Below are 21,786 nucleotides of genomic sequence, written 5' to 3'. Positions count from 1 at the left end.
GATCCGTAATGGAAAGTCGGAAGGAATTTTCGGATTAATTTCGTAAGAAATTTCCGGAAGAAATTCTAAAGTAATTTTCTAAGGTCTTTTTAAGGAAACTTTTCGGAGGGATAGCTGGAAGAATCTACAAAGAAATAAACCAAGTGGTTTGACAATATTCAAAAATTGATTTCGAAATAAAAACTAATTATACTGGACAAAAAACTGAAAAAGCATTCACAGCAGGGATTCAATAATGTTGCTAAATTGGTTTGCCAAATAAGTCAAGTGTTCTAATAGCACAAATCAAAAAACAAAGAAATATGATTAAATGAGTTGCCTGGTTGGTTTTAAAAAATAAAAAATTAATGTTGTCAAGATTGTCAATGTGCTACTTAATTGGAAATTCCCGAATTACAATGATTTGCCTACACCAGTGAAAGATCCTATAAGAATTTGGGCTCTTTGGGCATGCCTTCAAGCCCTCACAAAAGCTTATGTACCAGAACAAACATAATTTACTAGTCACCTACAGGTTTAGGTGCCCAACTGTATGAGGCCTTGGCTTAAAAGAATTTCAAAGATCAGTTAAACATTTAATGTCTTATTCTACTTAGTAGATTAAATCTACTAGATGAAGCACCATTCAAACTCACAAACTCATCAACCAACCTATTCATTAACCATGACAATGTATGTCACCACAATGACCTAGAGACACCATCACTTGAGGTAGATTTAAAATTGAATTCTAACGAGTTCTACTTAAACAATATTTATGAACTATTATAAGACGAGTTTAGTACTATTCCAATTAATTCCACCACGTTGCGTTGTATTGCCATACAGATACGTATTTCGTCCTCATCTTCGATGTCTCGTACTTCACGCGACTCGGCTCAAGTTAATTATTTTTTTATTGCGATTAGTCATCGGCGTGACAAAATTATGATCGGTGGCGCGCTGACCCAAAATTGTCGGCGGCGTGAGTAAAACCACCGACGGCGGCAGCGCGTCGCGCGGAGCACAGGTCTAGATTTGATGTATATAGGAACATAACGAAGTTAACTGCCTCCAGAAGGAGATAATTCTCTTTTATTCTACACAAATCGGACAAGGCTCAAAAGAATGTACTCATAATGTCTAACAAATCCAATAAACATAACATGCCGACCGCAGTGTCTTGCGATGGCAAAAAAAATACACTGTTCAGAAAGGAGTAAATGATTGTATGTTGGCCCAATAGTGAAAGATTTTCACGCATTCAACATTTATTTGATTCTTTGCAACGGTTTTGAAAGTGACCATTGCCAATGAATCCTTATTGTGTTATCGTGCGACTCAGAGTAACATCAAATATGTATGATTATCATAAAGCACAACCATGAACCAGCATCCAACTGTACTCGAAGTTCAAGAATCGTGTGCAAAGTTTTCGCCATAAATTTTCAACTCGTGCATTAGTCAAACGATACTAATGAGTGGTGCCACTTCCGATCTGTGTACGCCTCGTATAGCTGGAAATGTTCCTCCCGAAAGGAAAACTAAAACCACCAGCCAGCAGCTACCCCGCCACTATTCACAGTTCGTTGCGAAAGTTCCACCAGTCTTCAGAGCAATAGTTTCTTGTTTGGTAAGGAATTCATTTGCGATATGCCCTCATGCATCTTTGGTGAGTGGTGCAGCACACAGCGAAATGGTCCATTTCCCAATTGGCAGTGCCAGAGGATGTAAAGCGATATATTATTTTTGAATATTTGCCACATGTTGGTTGGAAGCAGATAGAGAACAAACATCCCAAATACTTCTGAACAAATTGAATTAAGTTCACCAACGACGGAGTTCGCCGCTAACTGTAGTCAAACTGTTGCGAAAGTTTGAATCAACTTACACTGCTCGATGTTTGCTAAAAGCTCACAGTAATTAAAAATGTATTTGCTTTCGAGACTTCCCGCCTCCAACATCCATTGCTCAAGCAGTTTGAAGTAAAAGTTACTTCCATCTCATCGCATCTGGTCCCAGTGGTTTGGCAGTTGACATTCCGAATGCTCGACAACAAAAACGGGCGTGTTTTGAATTCTTCGGAACGAAATTAAATTACACGAAGCGATATGGTGCCACCATGAAACCTTTAATCTTCGCTAGGGAGTGGAAGCGCAAAATGTCCTCACGGTTACTGATCATTTTGGCTGGTGAACAAAAATCTCTGACAGGTCTCATATGAACCACGCTGTTGAAGGCAGTTTTTGCTTCAGCAGAAGAAACAAAATGATGGTGCTCCACTGCAAGAATTTAGGAAAAATACATGAAAGATGTGAAGGATCAGGAAGCATTTTTGTATCATTAGACAAAATCTAATTGGTTGACATTTGTGGCGCAATCACGAAATTTTAATTAAAATCTTTGCATAGCACATGGGATTTTTTTTTTCATAATTAGGGGGAATGACGGCTTTGGCAGGTTTTGTTCTATTATTGGCAGGGGGGTTTTTTATGACTGACTAGGCTCAAATTTGGCCTGAACATTCTTTGCATATCAAAGAATATTGTGGCCAAATTTCATAAAATTTGGTCGACAAAAACCCCCTGACAATAATAGAACAAAACCTGCCAAAGCCGTCTTTTCCCCTACCTACTATTAAACATAATTAGTTTTATCGATAGACTGATAGTTGGGTAGGTTGAACAATTTAGAAAAAGAATGTGAATGTGAATGAAAGGATTGTCTATCACACTTCTGTCTGTTGTTTGAAACAGATTTAAAAAATGTGTTACGAAGTGATTCTTCTAAATCAACTGCGAGGTTTCTTATGTTGGTATTCAAGTAAATATTCATGTCATAGATTTCATTAAAACGTGACGAAGGCTGGTTAATACAAAGCTTAGTCAATATTACTGGTCTCACACTTGTTGTAAGGAAACTAAATCAAATGCCATATTTATTGAATTTGCTACTAGCTAGCAGCATAAACTATATTTAATCAAGTGGTTGAATGTCAACCCAACAATGAATGGTGTACGCTACATTTCATCAAATCAAGTCGTCAATTAAATTCATTATTTTATTTTCAATGAGGTTTTTTTGCTCGTTAATTTTTGATTGATGAAACGGTAAGATGATTTTTGCCATTCGCATAGTTCAAAACATACAGAAACAATTCAACATCTACTGCAGTATGTAACTCATTTGAGGTGCAGAGAACTTTTCATGCTTTCCTCCCGTCAACGCTTTATTCGTCGATGATACCGTTGAGTACATATGAAAAGAATCGAGGCCGACAGTACGAGACATATTCATTTTTTTTCGACTTCCTTCCTTCGGCAAAAATGGCATTGCAAATGCTTCAAAGTGTTGCGTCCCAGTCACCTCGAAGCGGCCACAATATGTTTCACCACCAGTTTCCGATAGCGGAATGCGAACTCAACCATGGAAAGTGGTTGCCGGTAGCAGACTGACAGAAATGCATGTTTGCGTCGTTTCCGAGCTTTGCCATAGTCACTAGCTGAAGTGGTTTTCTGTAGCATAGGGTATATGGCTCAAACCTTAGCATATTATGCTGTGGTTGAGCACACTTATCGTTGCAAATCTTCATATATTGAAGCTCTTACGGAAACTTTGCCAGCAGACGGCTGGCATGTTTTGGTTATTACGCCAAGTAGTCGAAAACAACATCAATTGTGTACAATCAATTATTTGAGCCAGTAGTGCTCAGCACTTTGAGCGTTTTTTCATTAATTTGTTTCTCACACAATAAAAATGAGCTTTCACCTCACAAATTAGAACTTGGTCGAAAGCTTTCAGAAATATCTATCTGCTGAGGGTAAGAAAAAGTGACCAGATATATTTTGTACCAGCGCGGGACAAAATTTTGTAAATCATTGTTTTTATTCAAAAATGTGCTTAAGTCAAAATTTTAAAATTTGATAAACCCCTCTTGGACTCGCTTGGCCCTGGATCAATCACACAATACCACCTCTGTTGTGAATGAATCTGTTCAATTTTTTACAACGGTGCGAGTTCCTGATAGTTAAACTTATTTGTATTGTTTGCATGATTCATTTAGCCAACATTCAAAGTGATCGTATTATTCGTTTTATGCAATTAGGCAGAGTGCTCAAATCTGCTTAAAATCCGCACATCTAACTCAGTTTTTTTTTTAATTATTCCCCGCAAACTGACAGACGATTTATCATAAATTTTTCCATAAGCTTGAAACAAAAAAAGATCCGAGCTACATAAAATTCGTCGAACTTGCTTAGATTACAAGTGAAGTTTTTACTAAAATAATAACGACATACGAACATGATGTGAGTTGAACTTGTTGAGCTAGGGATCCTACATTCAGAGATCTTGAGCCAATCGAGCATTGAGTACTGTCAGAATCTGTGCCAAAGGAGCATTGTTATTTTTCTTATTATTTCTAGTTGTTGACTTCTACTGTAGTGATAATTTTCGAGATTTGTCGGCTATACAGTCTGATTTATTAGAACATATTTTTAATTTTTTTCCAGCGTTTCGACATCGGGTCAATGTCTTCTTCCAGGAGAAAAAAAATGATCGCTTTTTGTTAAGTATGGTAGGCGTTCCGTTACAAACTGGTGATGGATGCTTCTTCAACCCATGAAAGGTTGGTGCAGTATTCAATACAAATAGTTTGTAAAAGCCGTAAAGTAGGTAATTATAATGTGCTGCTTCAAATGAAAATCGTATACTGGTATACTGTATTTTGGCAACGAGTGCTTCAAAGATTGTCCAAAGAGAACATAAAAGCTCTTACACAACCCTTGTGCCACATTTTCAACCGTTCATTCGCTGAAGGAAAATTTGTATGGAAACAATCGGTTATGATGCCGATATACAAAACGGGTGACCGTCGTAACGGTCGTAACGTTAAAAATTATCGAGGGATAACTAACCTTTCAACTGCTTCTAAATTATTCGAAATCATAGTGAGTGGTTTGATCCTTGACGGCACTCGAAATTACGTTTCCTTTGACCAGCATGGATTTATGCCCGGTAGATCAGTTTCAGTGGGCTGCAAAATGGTGGGTTGACATCAAGGAAGGAGCGCCCAACAGAGCTCTGGTCCCCACAAGTCCCTATCTCACGCTTCCACGGGTCGTCCGATGACAAAAGACCGCCAGCTAAGGGTTGTGTACTTAGCTGGTAGTGCAGCCTGGGCAATGTTGTCCTTCTGACATCAGCTAGAGTGAGAAGGTACGCCTCAAGCGTCTGTTCACCAGGAGGTGCGTCTCAAACAGCGTCTGCCTGGTACCCAGCGGCTGATTAACGAAATGCTGTATCGCGTCAGCTATACCTAAGGTGGCAGCCCCATGTAGGTCGCGATGTAGGTAACGCGACCCCGGTAAGGTAGCTTACTGAAACCTCTCAAATACCACGAAAAATGGAGATAGAAGAAAAAGAGAACGTTATTTTTGGCAACCGACCCGGCAACGAAATAAGGACTATGATTGGAAACTCGGTACCTGGAATGTCAGGACCCTAAATGAATCTGGACAAGTGAGCCTTCTGGCTCGTAAACGGCAGAAGGTTGGAGTGAACGTGGCTGCTATTCAAGAAGTCCGATGGCCTAGATCCGGAGAACGTGAATTCCGAGCCGTGGACCCCACGACCAACACTGCACATTGGTCCAGGTAGCATACAAAGCGGTAATAAGTTGTTCAAGCCGAACATAGCAGAGATAGAAAAAAACTTTGTTCTACAAAGTTGCTCCTAACGATGAGGGGTTTTTTGAGGTTTTCATAAAAATTAGGGTGGGCCACATTTGAAAAAAATTAAATATAAAACTTTTTCATTTGCAGAGATACGGCTATACAATGTTCCGCGAAGTTATAGCTCAGCCAGATTCCAAGAATTTTGCTAAAAAAAATATTTCTCTAGCTCTTAAATTTACTGATTTAGAGCAATTTTCCCAAGTTCACTTAGGGTGACCCTCAAAAAAACAGTTTTTTTGCTCTAACTTTTTGTTTCAAATTTCTCAGCAATGTGATGTTCAGAGCACTTTTGTGCTTTGCAGGGCGCAACTTTTCATGGACTTGGCGTTGCCATATCTCATGCGGATCAAAAGTTATTGAGGTTTTCTTCGAAAAAACGTTTTCTTCTAACAGCTGTATCTATGAATGGCGCAAACATTTTTTCAATCTGTTTTCTCGACCTTATTCTACTACTTGCAGGCTTCATTTCAGGGTGTTTAAATCGAGGGGATAATTGAAAATAACCCCATATTATTGCAATGAAAAATTACCGTTTTTTTCCATTTTCAAGCACTAATTTGCTATTTTCAAGTGTTTTGCTTCCATGACTTACTTTGTGATATGGCAAACGCCACACCATTTTGTTATAGAGCCTGAGCAGAAGCTAATATCTTAAAAACAGCAGTTCTTATGAACTTGATATGAATAAGAGGTAACATGACAAAAAATAATAACAAAAATTAATATCCAAAATAAATACTTTAGGCATAACATTATCAGATATTTTAATACAAAACAAAAAATAATTATGTTTTGCCTTTGATATTGTAATAACAACATATGTTATGCTTTGAATAGTTTGTATATTACTTTTTGTTATTTCGTATCTTATACGTGTCAGTAATTTTCGCTGAGACCGAGCCACTATTTGCACGAGGTCTTTGAAAATGCCCAAATTTATGTTCATTAGAATGCTTTCGACGAGATTATTAGGGATCCGAGTTAAATTTTTCAGAAAGATGGACCCCTCGTTAGTTATGGACGAAATCACTTTTTTTGAACCCTCGATTTTTGTCAATTCTTGATTCACCAAAACTGTCATAACTCCAACATTTCTCAACCGATCTTATGGATCAGCATATCGTTGGAAAGAAGAAGAGTGTATTCTCAATTTGCAATAATAACAATGGGGCAGACATATTTGATTTGGCTGCCATCTTGGATTTATTTTTTAAACTATTTTTCCGCTAGATTTGCAATCACCGATTTTGAATATCACCACATCGATGGAAATCTTAGCTTATATAGAGCTTTGTGTTCAAAAATCTCAGGTGTATGTTTTTTCTATCAAAAGTTATGTACGATTCACCAAACTATTTTTTAAGGCCCATCTGAGGAAAGAACATTATTTATACAAACAATATGAGACTACGACATCAGTTCATTGACTTCATACACTATTCTACGCCAAATATATTTTGAAAATGAAGAGCATATCTACAGCAGTAATTTATTTGGAAGGCTCAAAACTTTAATCCAATACCAAATCCAATATGGCTGCCCCATTGTTATTATTGCAAATTGAGGATACACTCTTCCTCTTTCCAACGATATGCTGATCCATAAGATCGGTTGAGAAATGTTGGAGTTATGACAGTTTTGGTGAAGACCTCGTGCAAATAGTGGCTCGGTCTCAGCGAAAATTACTGACATGTATAAGATATGAAATAACAAAAAGTAATATACAAACTATTCAAAGCATAACATATGTTGTTATTACAATATCAAAGGCAAAACATAATTATTTTTTGTTTTGTATTAAAATATCTGATAATTTTATGCCTAAAGTATTTATTTTGGATATTAATTTTTGTTATTATTTTTTGTCATGTTACCTCTTATTCATATCAAGTTCATAAGAACTGCTGTTTTCAAGATATTAGCTTCTGCTCAGGCTCTATAACAAAATGGTGTGGCGTTTGCCATATCACAAAGTAAGTCATGGAAGCAAAACACTTAAAAATAGCAAATTAGTGCTTGAAAATGGAAAAAACGGTAATTTTTCATTGCAATAATATGGGGTTATTTTCAATTATCCCCTCGATTTAAACACCCTGAAATGAAGCCTGAAAGTAGTAGAATAAGGTCGAGAAAACAGATTGAAAAAATGTTTGCGCCATTCATAGATACAGCCGTTAGAAGAAAACGTTTTTTTCGAAGAAAAACCTCAATAACTTTTGATCCGCATGAGATATGGCAACGCTAAGTCCATGAAAAGTTGCGCCCTGCAAAGCACAAAAAGTGCTCTGAACATCACATTGCTGAGAAATTTGAAACAAAAAAGTTAGAGCAAAAAAACTGTTTTTTTGAGGGTCACCCTAAGTGAACTTGGGAAAATTGCTCTAAATCAGTCAATTTAAGAGCTAGAGAAATAATTTTTTTAGCAAAATTCTTGGAATCTGGCTGAACTATAACTTCGCGGAACATTGTATAGCCGTATCTCTGCAAATGAAAAAGTTTTATATTTAATTTTTTTCAAATGTGGCCCACCCTAATTTTTATGAAAACCTCAAAAAACCCCTCATCGTTAGGAGCAACTTTGTAGAACAAAGTTTTTTTCTATCTCTGCTATGTTCGGCTTGAACAACTTATTACCGCTTTGTATGCTACCTGGACCACTGTGCACTGCATTCAAGTATAACATCTATCACAGCGGCGGTGAAAAAGCAGAGCATGGAGTTGGTTTCGTAGTGATGGGCAAGCAGATGAAGCGAGTGATGCGGTGGAAACCCATTAGCGAACGAATCTGTGTGTTGAGGATACGGGGCAAATTCTTCAATTACAGCCTAATCAACATTTACGCACCGACAAACGATACATCCGACGACGTGAAGGACACGTTTTATGAATGTCTTGATAAAGCCTATGGAGAGTGCCCAAAGCATGACGTGAACATTGTTATCGGAGACGCTAACGCTCAGGTCGGTAGAGAGGACTTTTTCCGTCCCATAATCGGTAGGGAGAGCCTTCACTCCGCTACCAATGACAACGGCCTACGGCTAGTAAATTTTGCTGCTGCCAGAGGGATGGCCATCAGTAGCACCTACTTTGCACGAAAGAACATCCGAAAGCACACCTGGAGACACCCAAATGGTGAAACTTGCAACCAGATAGACCATGTTCTGGTGGATGGGCGCCATTTCTCGGATGTTATCGATGTGCCGACATTCAGAGGTCCGAATATTGACTCTGATCACTACCTCGTTGTCAGTAAAATTCGATCACGGTTGTCAACTGTATCGAACGAAAGATCACAGCGAACGATGCGTTACAATATCCAGCGATTGCCGGCGGAAGGAATATCGGCTGAGTACCGCCAGAAGCTCGAAGAACGGATAAGTACAATCAACGTTAGCGACAACATCATCGATCTATGGGAGTCGATCCATGGAGCGGTGAGCACAACAGCACGAAAAGTGGTAGGCACTGCACAGAGCCGAACCAGGACGGGTTGGTTCGATGTGGAGTGTCAGAGAGTGACAGACGAGAAGAACGTTGCCAGAAGCCGGATGTTGGTGTCGGGTACCCGATCGAATAGAGATCGGTACCAGGAAGCAAGAGCAGCCGAAAAACAAATCCACCGCAGGAAGAAAAAAGAGTACGAAGAACAAGTTATTAGTGAGGCGCAGGAAAAAATGGAGCAGAACGATATGCGGAGGTTTTATGAGTCAGTCAATGGCGTGCGGAGAAAGACAGCGCCATCTCCCGTCATGTGCAACGACCAACAAGGGAATTTGCTGACAGATAAAACTGAAGTGGCTGCCAGGTGGAAGCAACACTTCGAGACTTTGTTGAATGGAGGAAGTGACGGTGCATCAGAATAAATATTAGCGACGATGGACAAGCTGTGGAGTCACCTACACTAGATGAGGTTAAAAAGCTGGTAAAGAGCTGAAAACAGTAAGGCTGCGGGAAGGACCAGCTCCCGGCTGAACTTCTCAAACATGGCAGTGAGCAGCTTTATGAAGTTCTGCACCATATTATGTCAAAAATATGGGAAGACGAGGAAATGCCTGCTAGCTGGTTGGACGGCCTCATTTGCCCTCTCTTTAAGAAAGGGCACAGACTGGAGTGCGCCAATTACCGAGGAATAACCCTCCTTAATTCGGCGTACAAAATTATGTCCCGTATTCTGTTCAACAGATTGAGACCGCTTGCAGAGTCCTTCGTCGGCGAATACCAAGCAGGTTTTCGTGAGGGCCGATCAACAACGGATCAAATGTTTACCCTGAGACAAATCCTTGATAAATTCCGGGAGTACAACTTGCAGACACGGAATGAATTATGGCAAATTATGCTTGAACATGGTTTTCCAGCGAAACTGATACGGCCGATTCGTATAACGTTGGACGGATCGAAATCAAGTGTAAGGGTTGCGGATGAAATATCGACGTCATTTGTTACCTTAGATGGATTAAAGCAGGGTGATGCACTCTCGAACCTACTGTTCAATATAGCGCTCGAGGGAGCGATTAGGAGAGCTGGTGTGCAAAGAAGCGGTACCATTATCACAAAATCGCATATGCTCCTGGGATTTACGGACGATATCGATATTATCGGAATTGATCGCCGTGCCGTGGAAGAGGCTTTTGTACCTTTTAAGAGGGAGACAGCGAGGATTGGACTCACGATCAATTCCAGCAAAACGAAGTATATGGTCGCTGACAATCAACGTGGGTTCATTAGTGGTGGTGGTAGCGAAATGGTGCTTGATGGTGAAAAGTTTGAAGTGGTAGAAGAATTTGTGTATCTTGGAACATTAGTGACGTGCGATAATGATGTTACCCGCGAGGTGAAAAGACGTATTGCAGCTGCAAATAGGGCTTATTACGGACTTCGTAACCAGCTTAAGTCCCGTAGTCTGCCAACGAAAACAAAACTCGCGCTGTATACTACTCTGATTCTTCCGGTGGCTTTATCGAGTCCAATGGAGAAGGATACTCCATTCAGCGTAGGTTCACCGAAGAGCTGTAGCCCATCAAGTATCAAGTAAGTAAGATCAGTTTCTACTAACCTGATGAAATTTACATCGACGTGCATACCACAGATCGAGGATAAAGCGCAGATCGATGTCGTCTACACGGACCTGAAAGCTGCCTTTGATAAAATTGACCACCGTATACTTCTTTGTAGATTATCTCGACTTGGATGCTCCGTACAACTACTGTCTTTGCTGAAATCGTATCTAACTGGCAGAGCAGAGCATTGCATGTTAAAATTGGCTCCTGTCTTCCGACGACTTTTTCTAATACGTCTAGGGTCTTTGCAAGATAGCAATCTCGGGCCTCTCTTGTTCACATTGTTCTTCAACGACGTGACGTTGTTACTGCGAGGTGCGTGTAAGCTTGTATATGCAGACGAGTTGGAGCTGTATTTCATTTTACGTTCAATTGAAGACTGTGAACGCCTCCAAGCGCTGCTCAATGTATTCATCGTGTGGTGCAGCAATAACAAGCTGATTGTTAGTGTCCCTAAATGCGTGGTGCTAACGTTCCATCGCATTGCATCACCAACTGTTTTCGACTATTGCATTAACGGAGTATCGCTGACTAAAGCACAACAAGTAAAAGACTTAGGTGTTATGCTAGATGCTAAAGCCACTCGTCAGTTGGGTTTTATCGCCAGACTTTACAGACACATATTGCCTGAAATCACTTCACTGTGCCTTGGTTCGACCCATATTGGAGACAGTTTCGATTGTTTATGGGCCCCATGCCAAGTTTCATGGTGTTTAAGGATTGAACGCATACAGAAGCGATTTATTCGACTAGCCCTGCGAAACTTGCCCTAGCGAAATTATTCAAATCTCCCTCCGTATCCTGATCGGTGTAGGCTTCTAGGGCTGGACACGTTACAACGACGAAGGAAGATCCAGCAAGCGTTGGTTGTTGGGAAGCTTCTAACTGGAGAAACTGACTCACCGAATCTACTGTCACTTTTGGATTTCCGTACGCCTTCAAGGCTGTCGCGTTCCACGAATCTGCTACAATCTAGATTCCACAGAACGTCATTTGGATATCACCAGCCGGCTACAGCCAATATGGTAAAAGAAAGGTGAGGAGATCATTTAGTGTATTACACAGCAGTTTGCATGTAGTAGTGCGTCGTTTCCATTGCGTCTTAGCAACCTCTTAGTCACATGACGACGGCCTACGTCACAGAGGTTGTTATTAATTTTTCTTCAACTTCCCCTCCTAGCGTCAACGCGGCGTATCGTCGTATCTAGGAGTAACCAGTATTTTGTTATTCTAACAATAACAAGAAAAAATATTTCGTGGTGAGCATAGTTGTTCATTCTTTAAGGATAACGATTAATTGAGCTATTTCAGGATAATGCGGCTATACCGGATAATTGAGGAATAATTTTTTTGGGACATTGACCGCCCTCTGATTATGCCGATAGGTACATTGCCGAGAAAATAGTGTAAAAACATAACAGTGCAGTTTTTAGCTTTTCTTATTCAACCCTCTGTACTACGCGGAGCATAAAAGAAGTGCTTTTTGAAAATAGAAATCCTGATATTTAGAGTTATTATACTTTCGTCTAGTGATGTTATTCTTGATGAAGCTTATTTTTTTTCTATAAAATATATTTTTGTTTCGTCAGTAGATTGAAAATATATATTGAAAATATTGAAAAAAGGAGTTTTCTTGTGCTTGGTTCAAGAAGTTGAGACCGTGTGACGTCACTCACTTCCCCTCAAATTTTGTTTATGTTTTTCACATTACTAATACTATTAAGCCTCCACTTCCTCCACACCTTTCTTTTACCATATTGGGCTACAGCGTGCCTCCGGTACAGTTCTAGGCAATTGTCGGATTATGCCAATTGTCTTGATTTCCCTGGGCACAAAAGTATCATTGTTTTAGCCTCATGTTATACGAATGTAAAAATGGTAGTTTGTCTTAGAAACCAATAAGAATCTAAAACAGTATGATTGTCCATTCAGAAAACTACTTTATTGGGCAAAAGAAAAAACTTTTGCATAGCATTAAGTGACTGCCAAAAAAACGAGTCAAAGTGATTTTTCACGCAGGTTTATTGCGTTCATCAGTTGAAAAATTGCACGAATCTGGCCTATTATAAATAAAATATGCTTTTTTAAAAAAGCAGTTGTAAATAATTCTCTACAGAACGATGTATTATCGCTTAATTTTTTCTTACTTTGTGTGATGAGCCAACGTTACATAGGGCTAACATTAGTTTCCGTTACCCTATAGTCGCACATAGTTTCTCAGACGAACCGAGGTGTTTTACATTGCTTTTGTGCCAGACGCAGAAAATATGATGGTGCGGAATTGAGATTTCATACCTATGCATTACGTTGTTTATTAGATACTCCAGAAAATATAACTTTTAAACACAATCAAAGTATTAAATAAGGAATGTTTGCTTAGTTTTTTTGCATTCCTTAATTAAGCCGAGATTACAGTTTTGATTCAAATCCCGACCATGACCCATATTCCGAACACTCGGTTTTAAACGCTCAATTTAAGAAAAATCGCGTGATTCTTTCATCAGGATATTGAAAATGTTTTTTATCCTAATGCTCCGTACGTAAATTGATGGTAATTTCAGTTTTGATGCGCTAAAACGCCAATGTTTGGAATATAAGTCAAGTCATGTGTTGTGTTATATCATACTTCCCAAGTAACACTGAAAACATCATTATTAACGAAGATCTAATAATGATGTTGAATAAAGGTCGGGAAAATGAAATACAAAACATGTTATGTTCAAGGAAAGCTATCCAGCTTTTTACGGGTTGATGCCATAATACCACAGACAAACAGACATAACACATTGAACATTCACTTATCAAATTAATCGTCGTTCAAACACTAACGACATCTGTTGATTTCAGTTAGTTGGGCAAATCACGAGCCAGATGGCGGTAGTGAGTTAACGTCAATCTCGAGCAAATCCGATGCGCGCGCCCCTAGTGATCGATTGGTCAACTAATGATTATTTGAATTGACCAGTAAATCAGTGAACGACGGAAATTTGACGAGTGTTATGTCTGTTTGTCTGTGATAATACTTTGAATCACCCCTTATGACACATGCTGTGTCCACTATAATATTTATAGACGGATCTTAGCAATCGGTGATTCATACAAGATTTTTTTGTTTACAACATTAAACTGTCATAATTTTACCTGGAACTCGAGCATGATTTTTTAACTTCTTTTAATGTTCCATCTGCATTGAAACATATAATTTATTTGTACTTCTTTTAGGTGTCTGTGAAAATGTGAGCCTGGCTAGCGTATAGATTATTGGTTAACGAGCTTTCATCAAGGGGTGTCTCACTGCTAACGATGGCAACGAATTTCAATCGAAATAAAGTCGATTTGTATTGATTTTATCAGAAGGTGCTATTTGATCAATATTGCAACACACCTTCTACGACACTGAACTGTAATTTTTGTCTAAGCAATCGTGAATTTTGCACGTTACCCATGACATCAAGTGAGTTGTTTATTTTTATATCAACAAATCAGTGGGCATGATTCCTGAAGTTTCCTATAATTTGCACCAATAATTAAAGAATTTTTTCTCTTTTTTAGGTTTTGGCTGCTAAAGTATACTTCGAAACGACACTATCGCTATAGATTCGTTGAATTGTTAGGAAAATATATATGCGGAAACTGAAATTGAAAATTTTATTGCATACAACGATGTTCTTGAGAACTTAAATATTTTCTACAATCGGTGGCGACAAATAAAATATTTTTTCAGATATTTCATTTCTTAATTCCGAGACTTAATCAATAGTCCTGTCTAATGAGCAGAATGAAGTCGATCGAAGTTTCTTCCATGCTACTCGATCTTTTTTGTTAACAAATTAACACGAGCAGGACGAGAATAAATCTTATCTAACGATCGACTACAAGCTGCTCATGAGACATGATTTATTTGCTTTGACATTGTTTCGTTGTGGAAACAATTAGGTGTTGTATTTCACCTCGTATTTCAAATTGTAACTCGCTGCTCGAAGATATATTTGTCGTTTTCTGATTGTCAAAGCATCGTGGGTCGTTCATCGACAGTTCAGTTCAGTCTGGGAGCAATGTGGAACATGTATTCTATATTCTGTAAATGCTGCACCATATCAGGGACTAGATAAAATTGCTCAAGAGCACTACAGCATCCACGAAGGCTTTATCACTCCTACATCATCAAATTTTTGAGGACTTTGAATGAGAGGTGACAATACGATCGATCATACACGGTGAACGATTGCATTGGGACATTTTCAGCCAAATAGAATGTTGTCTAAACTCTCTGCCACTCATTCCATTACATGAAAATGATCTATCGATACATCGTGTACTTGTCCATTTTGCAGTTGAGAATAAAAATTCACGTACTTTATCATGAAAAACATGTAAAGATAATCTTCTTTCGGTACCAACTTCATAAAGTTGAGTGATGGTGCAGGCGTTTTCACATTTTTGCAATCCCACTTTTCGTTTTGACAGATGGTTTTTTCGTGGCGTTGCTAAAATCAGCAATGTGTCATAAACAAATTTCGATTTACATCGAAATAAAGTCGCTTCGGTTGCTTGGTTCATTTCCAGCAAATATTTTCAATTTATTCTATGTGAGACACCCCTTGGCTTTCATGCATTATTTCAAGAATAAAGGACACACTCGTTCTAAGCAGTGTGGTATTATAATACTTGCTATGGTTGGTTGAATGTATGATTGTGCGGCCAATGAGATCACTAATGTATGGCATCTAAAATATAAGGCGCCTACCTGAATAATTTTCTTAAAGCCGCTCGTTTCTTCTCCTCAATTACGGATAAAATACAATATCTACTAATTACAGAACTGCTTAAGAGAGAAAGAGCGTAATGAGCTAAATGTTTTTCTCACATGGGCTTATTTCACGAGTAGTGGAGAGTAGTAGTAGACGAGACGAATTAATATTTCATTGATCAAAGTCGAATGCTCTTTTGTTAAATTCGTCGTTCACGAAACAGAATGTCCATCTTACTTAGGGTGACCATATGGTATCCTAAAGGAGGACATGTCCTCCTTTTTCATTAAAAATCAGATGTCCTCCTTTTTCGCTGAAATGTCCTCCTTTTTGGATGTTTTCAAAAAATAACTTTCTTCTGTAGTAATTCTCGTTTATTGAACAATACTGCAACAGAGATCCAATAGCAAATTAATCGTTGCTTGGTGTTTTACTTTCTAATATAAAATATTTTCCTTTAAGTTTTTGAATAAAATCAATGTTTATAATCAGAAATTAAATGCTTGAGTTACAGTAACACGGATGTTGAAGATAACAGAAGAATAGGTATTGGGAAAAATGGATTAGAAAAAATTCAAATGCTTCTCAAAATTTTCCACGGGTAAACACCCATCGAATTGCCTTTGGAACGCATCGCACACACCGTTTCTTAAACATGTGCGGCAACGAGCAGCCATAGCAGCATAGAATGGAATAGAAATTTGAACTAATCTGAACAATTGAGTTTCTTTAGTCTAAATCTGAACAGCTAAAAAAAACAGTTAAGAACTTGGTGATACAGTTAACAATATCATTCTCATTTACATGCCTCAAATTGTGACTCTCAATGGCATTGAAGAAAAACTAAGCATATTGTGTTCAGTCCTTATAGAACCTAATGTTCAGTCAGTTATCTAATGACAAATTTTCAGAATTGTATGAACGCATACTCTTGTTAAAATTCGATTCACTGTTGATTTCAAAATTAGTTGGAGCTAAAATCTTACCATTACAAAGAAGGTGCTTGCCGTATATAAATGGAAAGTGATATAGACTATAATGACAGTTGGGAATATTTCATCTGAAGATGTAATGTTAATAAAGTAGAAGAAGATGTCGTATCTCCCAGCTAAAACAAAGTTGCATGTGCTAGATAATAAGTGTAAGGTGGAGGCGATATAGGCAAATGCCTTTATTTGAGTTCATGCAAAGTGTACATATATGGCCTTCACTTTGTGCACTTATTCGCATTGTTATACGATCTCTTGTTTGCTGGGTTAGTTGCTGGCTCTTACGAAAACTTCTTCCAATAAACATTAGTGTGCAAAACTCTAACAAATATAATATTTTTATTCATGTTAAAACCATAAATCGATCGATGTTTTCAAGTCCTCCTTTTTAACCAAATGTCCTCCTTTTTCGCTACGAGTTGGGTGATTTGTCCTCCTTTGAAAAAAAAAATCATATGGTCACCCTAATCTTACTTCACTCGTAAAATACGAGCCATTTCGAAATCAGATAGCGCGTATTTAAAGTGCATTCGATTTAGGCTCGTGGTCATAAATTTAAGAAAAACTCTAACTATGACCCTCCCCAGGGTTGGAAACTCCAGGAAAAAAAATCTTTACGCAATTCGTGACTTAATTAACTGTAGTATTCCACCAAAGATTAACATTGAATAAATAAGGAACAGCTGTGCGAAATTTCACCCCGAAAGCTAGGATTATATCGTGGAAAATAGCTGCAAATGGTTACGTCGCAGAGGCAAAGCACGGAGTCTCGGATTGTTCGTAGAACCAAGGACGATCCAAAATTACAGACGCGGCATCGTTCAATGTTGCATCTGACGAACTCGTAAAGACTCAATTTTGATACAAATGAACGTATCAAAACTGCTATTGGCGGCGTTCTGCGTGGCTATAAAGCATTTTTTATTCATCCCTTGAAATGCCTAAAATAGAAGAATGGTTAGTAATAAAGAAATTATTGATGTATCAATTTCCTTGTTATTTAAAAATAAACAGCCTAAATATCTCCGTTGGTAACGGGAAAAATTATAACTCTAATCCATGGCTCCCAAGATATTATTTTAAATTAAGTTCACAGCTTATGTCAAATTCGATTCACCCCTTGTTAATTTATGGCTAGCGTAAACAGCTGGATAAAAAGGTTTTTGCAAAACATACAGCAAATTGATCAGAGAAGAAGTTTCATACTACATGTCGATTTTTGACATTTGTTTGGTTTTTGAGATGTTTCGTTTTACATTCTCACAACATAAAACAAGACTACAGGAAGATTTTACGAACAAGGTCATAACATGTTAATTTTTTTGACATTTGTTTTGTCAGAATATATACCCCAATGATAGAATTATAACGTAATTTCAACATCTTTTAAGATCAATGTTATGGACGTTCTTCATCGACCCTGTTGTTTATCGACAACTCGCCATATTGTTTTTCTTTTGCAGATTCCATGATTTGTTTACATATAAATTTCAAAATTATGCTTTGGCATAGTTATATTTTTCTTCAATCAATGGCGCATGAATTTAGGGCATGTAAAATGAAAAGTTAGTGCCCGAACACAATGTGAACGGCAATGCGGCAGAACGGAACTGCGGCAGAGCGGAATGTTTCTAAAACTGCCGTTGCCGTTCTGCCGTTGCCGCTTTGCCGCAGACCACAATGTGAACGGTTGAAAGACGATACTGGCAGTTCAAAATAGCCACAAACAGTTTATTTTTGTAACATTATTTTCATTATTTTCACTCTTATTAGTATAATAAAAGGAGGGCATCATGACTTGCTGTTTCTCAGAAAATATATACATTCATGAGCATATTTGTTTACAAAAATATATTTGTTTACAAATTATCTCTAAAAGTACCTCAGGCATTTTCATTCGTTGATCTTGATTTGGACGTTTGACGTTTACCGCTTTGCTGTTTCGCAAGTTTCCAAATTTCTGAGATTTAGTACAATGTCACTTTTGCCGCAGCGCCGTCATTGTGGGCTGCACCATATAGTTCCATGTGTTGGAAATTTGCCGTTACCGTTCTGCCGCATTGCCGTTCACATTGTGTTCGGGCACTTAGTCAATGAAACATGAGCCGCATAAAATGTTTTGACCGAGACTTCGAAACAAATTTGATTTGATAAGAAAATTATTTTGAGCTTTTTAGTGGAATGTTTTCACCTGTCATAAGACGAGTTTATACAATCCCATTGAATTCCACCACTTAATTGTATCTTGACAGATACGTATTGCGACCTCAACAGTAAGGCCGTCTTCAGTGTCTCGTACTTGACTCGACTCGTCGAGTCAAGTACGAGACACTGAAGACGGCCTTACTGTTGAGGTCGAAATACGTATCTGTCAAGATACAATTAAGTGGTGGAATTCAATGGGATTGTATAAACTCGTCTCATGACAGGGGAAATTTGATTTATTTATTCAGTTTGCATATGTTTATTAATATTATTAAAATGGTGTTCATCATTTCATGCATGATTGTTTTCATTCGTTTTTTGTATAAAATTTATTTCATTGAACGTGTTGACCGCATTTTTGTTTTGGTATTCAATTTGACAGAACCAGGTTGAAAGTCGGTTATCGAAAACATCCTTAGTAGTTAAGCTTAGTCTTGTGAAAGTGCAATCAAAAACAAGGTTGCGACTGAAAGATGTTGAAAATATGGATAATTTTTGCGCTGTTTGGGTTGTGTGAAAGTAATCAAAGCAGTTTTTCATACCAAAACGTAACATATTATATGTTCGAAATATGGATTTTTTACACTCATGCAACAAACCGTGTTACTTGGGAATTTTCACCAATACTGGAATATGTAGGGGTGAAGAAGTGTAGTTAGTACAATAATAGTTAATAAATTTTTCGATTATAAATTTGTTTCAAAATTGACAATCGCATAACCGTACTCAAAAATTGGAAATAACGTTTTTTTTTGTTTTTAGTCTTTATCCAAATTCTTAAAGCGATCCCTGGAGAGGTTCCAAGCTTTATAGAAAAATAATCTGCACGGCTTTGCCCAGAATTGTCAGTTTAACTCGCAGTCTTCGTTACTATCGGAAAATGAAAAAAACCAGTTGGTCAACAGGGTAACTGTGATTCGTTAATGATACCTACTTTATCATTTGATTAAAAAATTCACTATTGAAAACATTTACTCCGCTGATTAAACTCTTATTATATTCTTGATATTTCCAGAGAAATCTAGAAACTTTTTTCAAATGAGCGTAATTGAATCTGACCTGGATTTCTGGAACGGCGAATATGCTCTTAATTCAAAATATTTTGGTCAACTAGGGTAACGGTACCAATAGTGGAGGTATTAGTAGATCTACAAAAGAAAATATTTTTGAAAAATTGATTATTATGGGAAATTTACTGCTTTATTATCTTAGTCAATAGATAAACTAATAAATTTGCTAACAAAAATGAGATAGATGTCATTTATCATCAGCTATTACCAAATATTGCTTGCACCACTATGGGTACACTGTTCCTTTAGTGGCGGTAAAAAATAATTTTGGTTCCTATAGTGGTGCTATCCATTGGTTTCTTATGAGACTCGCCACTATTGGTACAGTTGCACCACTATAGGTGCAAGGGAGTCAATTTTGTTAAGGAAAATCATTGTTTTCAATAGTTTTTCAAGCGAAATCTTAGGGTAAGTTGCATTTAACAGGATATTTAAAGCACGATGCATCAACTGAAACCATTGTAAAGTATAGAATTATGATAAATCTCATTAAAACCTCACTACCTCCACTATTGGTGCTACCTCCACTAAGGGTACGGTCAACTAATGTACCTAACACAAATAATAAATTGCTATCTATCTGATAGTAACGTAGGTAATAACGAAATATGCAGAATAGAGAGAAAAGGACCTATTCGAAAAAAGTTCCTAGAATTGTTATCTTCTCGAAAATCTTATTCTCAGCAAATGCTATTTTCGGGGAAATGTTAGTTTCGCAAAATATCAATTTCGGAGGAAACTCAGTTTTTGGAAAATGTGTTTTTTTTTCGGGAATTGCTATTTTTGTAAAATTTTGGCATTTGGAAGATTGGTACAATAAAAAAAACTCATAAACTAAATAATGTATACTTCGTGTATAATGTATACTATACGTGATGCGTTCCGTTCCACCACGACTAGAGTCTGCTGACATTACAGAATATGTGTCCCAATATTGGTGAAAATTATGGTCAAGAGACTCAGAAGCGGCACTAAGTTGCCAAATGTCTAAACAATATTTCTCCTCTCATCAATAACCCTCCCATCTCCACTATCATCGTCTCTTTAAGACAGAGAATATGTGATCCAAATTAGGTTGAAATCGGTCAAGCGATTCAGAAGTTACGCTGAGTTGATCGATAACCAAACAGTATCCCTCCCTCATTTCCAATGACTTATATGATCGTTTAGGGTGCCAATGAAAATCGACTTTTCGAATTTCAACAACGAGTAGTGCTCAAAAGTTTTATCTTCTCACCAAAAAAAGGCCCCATGCAAAATTGCAGCTAAATCGGACTTCGTTAAGGGTTTGACCAAAGCGGTTAAAATTTGACTTCTATGAAACACGAAAATTTCCCAAGGGGGGGGGGGTACAGGGAAATGCCTTAGAAATGCATAAAACGTCGATATCTGGTGTTATCTCGAAAAAAAAATTGGATTCATTTTTTCGGAAAAAAAGCTTCAGATTTTCTTTCGGGAAATTTTTTTCGGATTTTCTTTGGATTCTTTTGAATTCTTTTTGGGAAATTTCTTTGGATTTGTATTTGGAAATAATGAAAAAAAAATACAAGGTAATTTTCAGAATTCAAAGTAATTTTTCCAAAAAATCCATAACTTCCAAAAACAACATCCGAAGGAACTTTCAAAAAAAATGGAAATCGTGTAAATTCATTCGGGAAATCGCTTCGGATTTCCTCGAGAAGTCACTTTAGATTTCCTCGGGAAATCGCTGTGAATTTCCTCGTGAAACCGCTTCGGATTTCCTCGGGAAATCGCATAGGATTTCCTCGGGAAATCGCATCAGATTTCCTCGGGAAATCGCTTCGGATTTCCGCGGGAAATCGCTTCGGACTCCCACCCCAGCGATAACCCTGAACCTCTTCATCAACGATACAAGCACTGGACCATCAAAAGTGGAAATGATTGCGACGGTGACAGTGGCATCGAAACCGGAACAAGGTACAAGTCCCTCCAAACTCCTTGTCTAGGAAAGAAAACGAAAGCTTCATGCGGCAGTAAAT

This window comes from Armigeres subalbatus, chromosome 2 (assembly GCF_024139115.2).
Source record: "Armigeres subalbatus isolate Guangzhou_Male chromosome 2, GZ_Asu_2, whole genome shotgun sequence".
Classification (NCBI taxonomy): Eukaryota; Metazoa; Arthropoda; class Insecta; order Diptera; family Culicidae; genus Armigeres; species Armigeres subalbatus.
Note: the sequence above shows the minus strand (reverse complement) of the source record.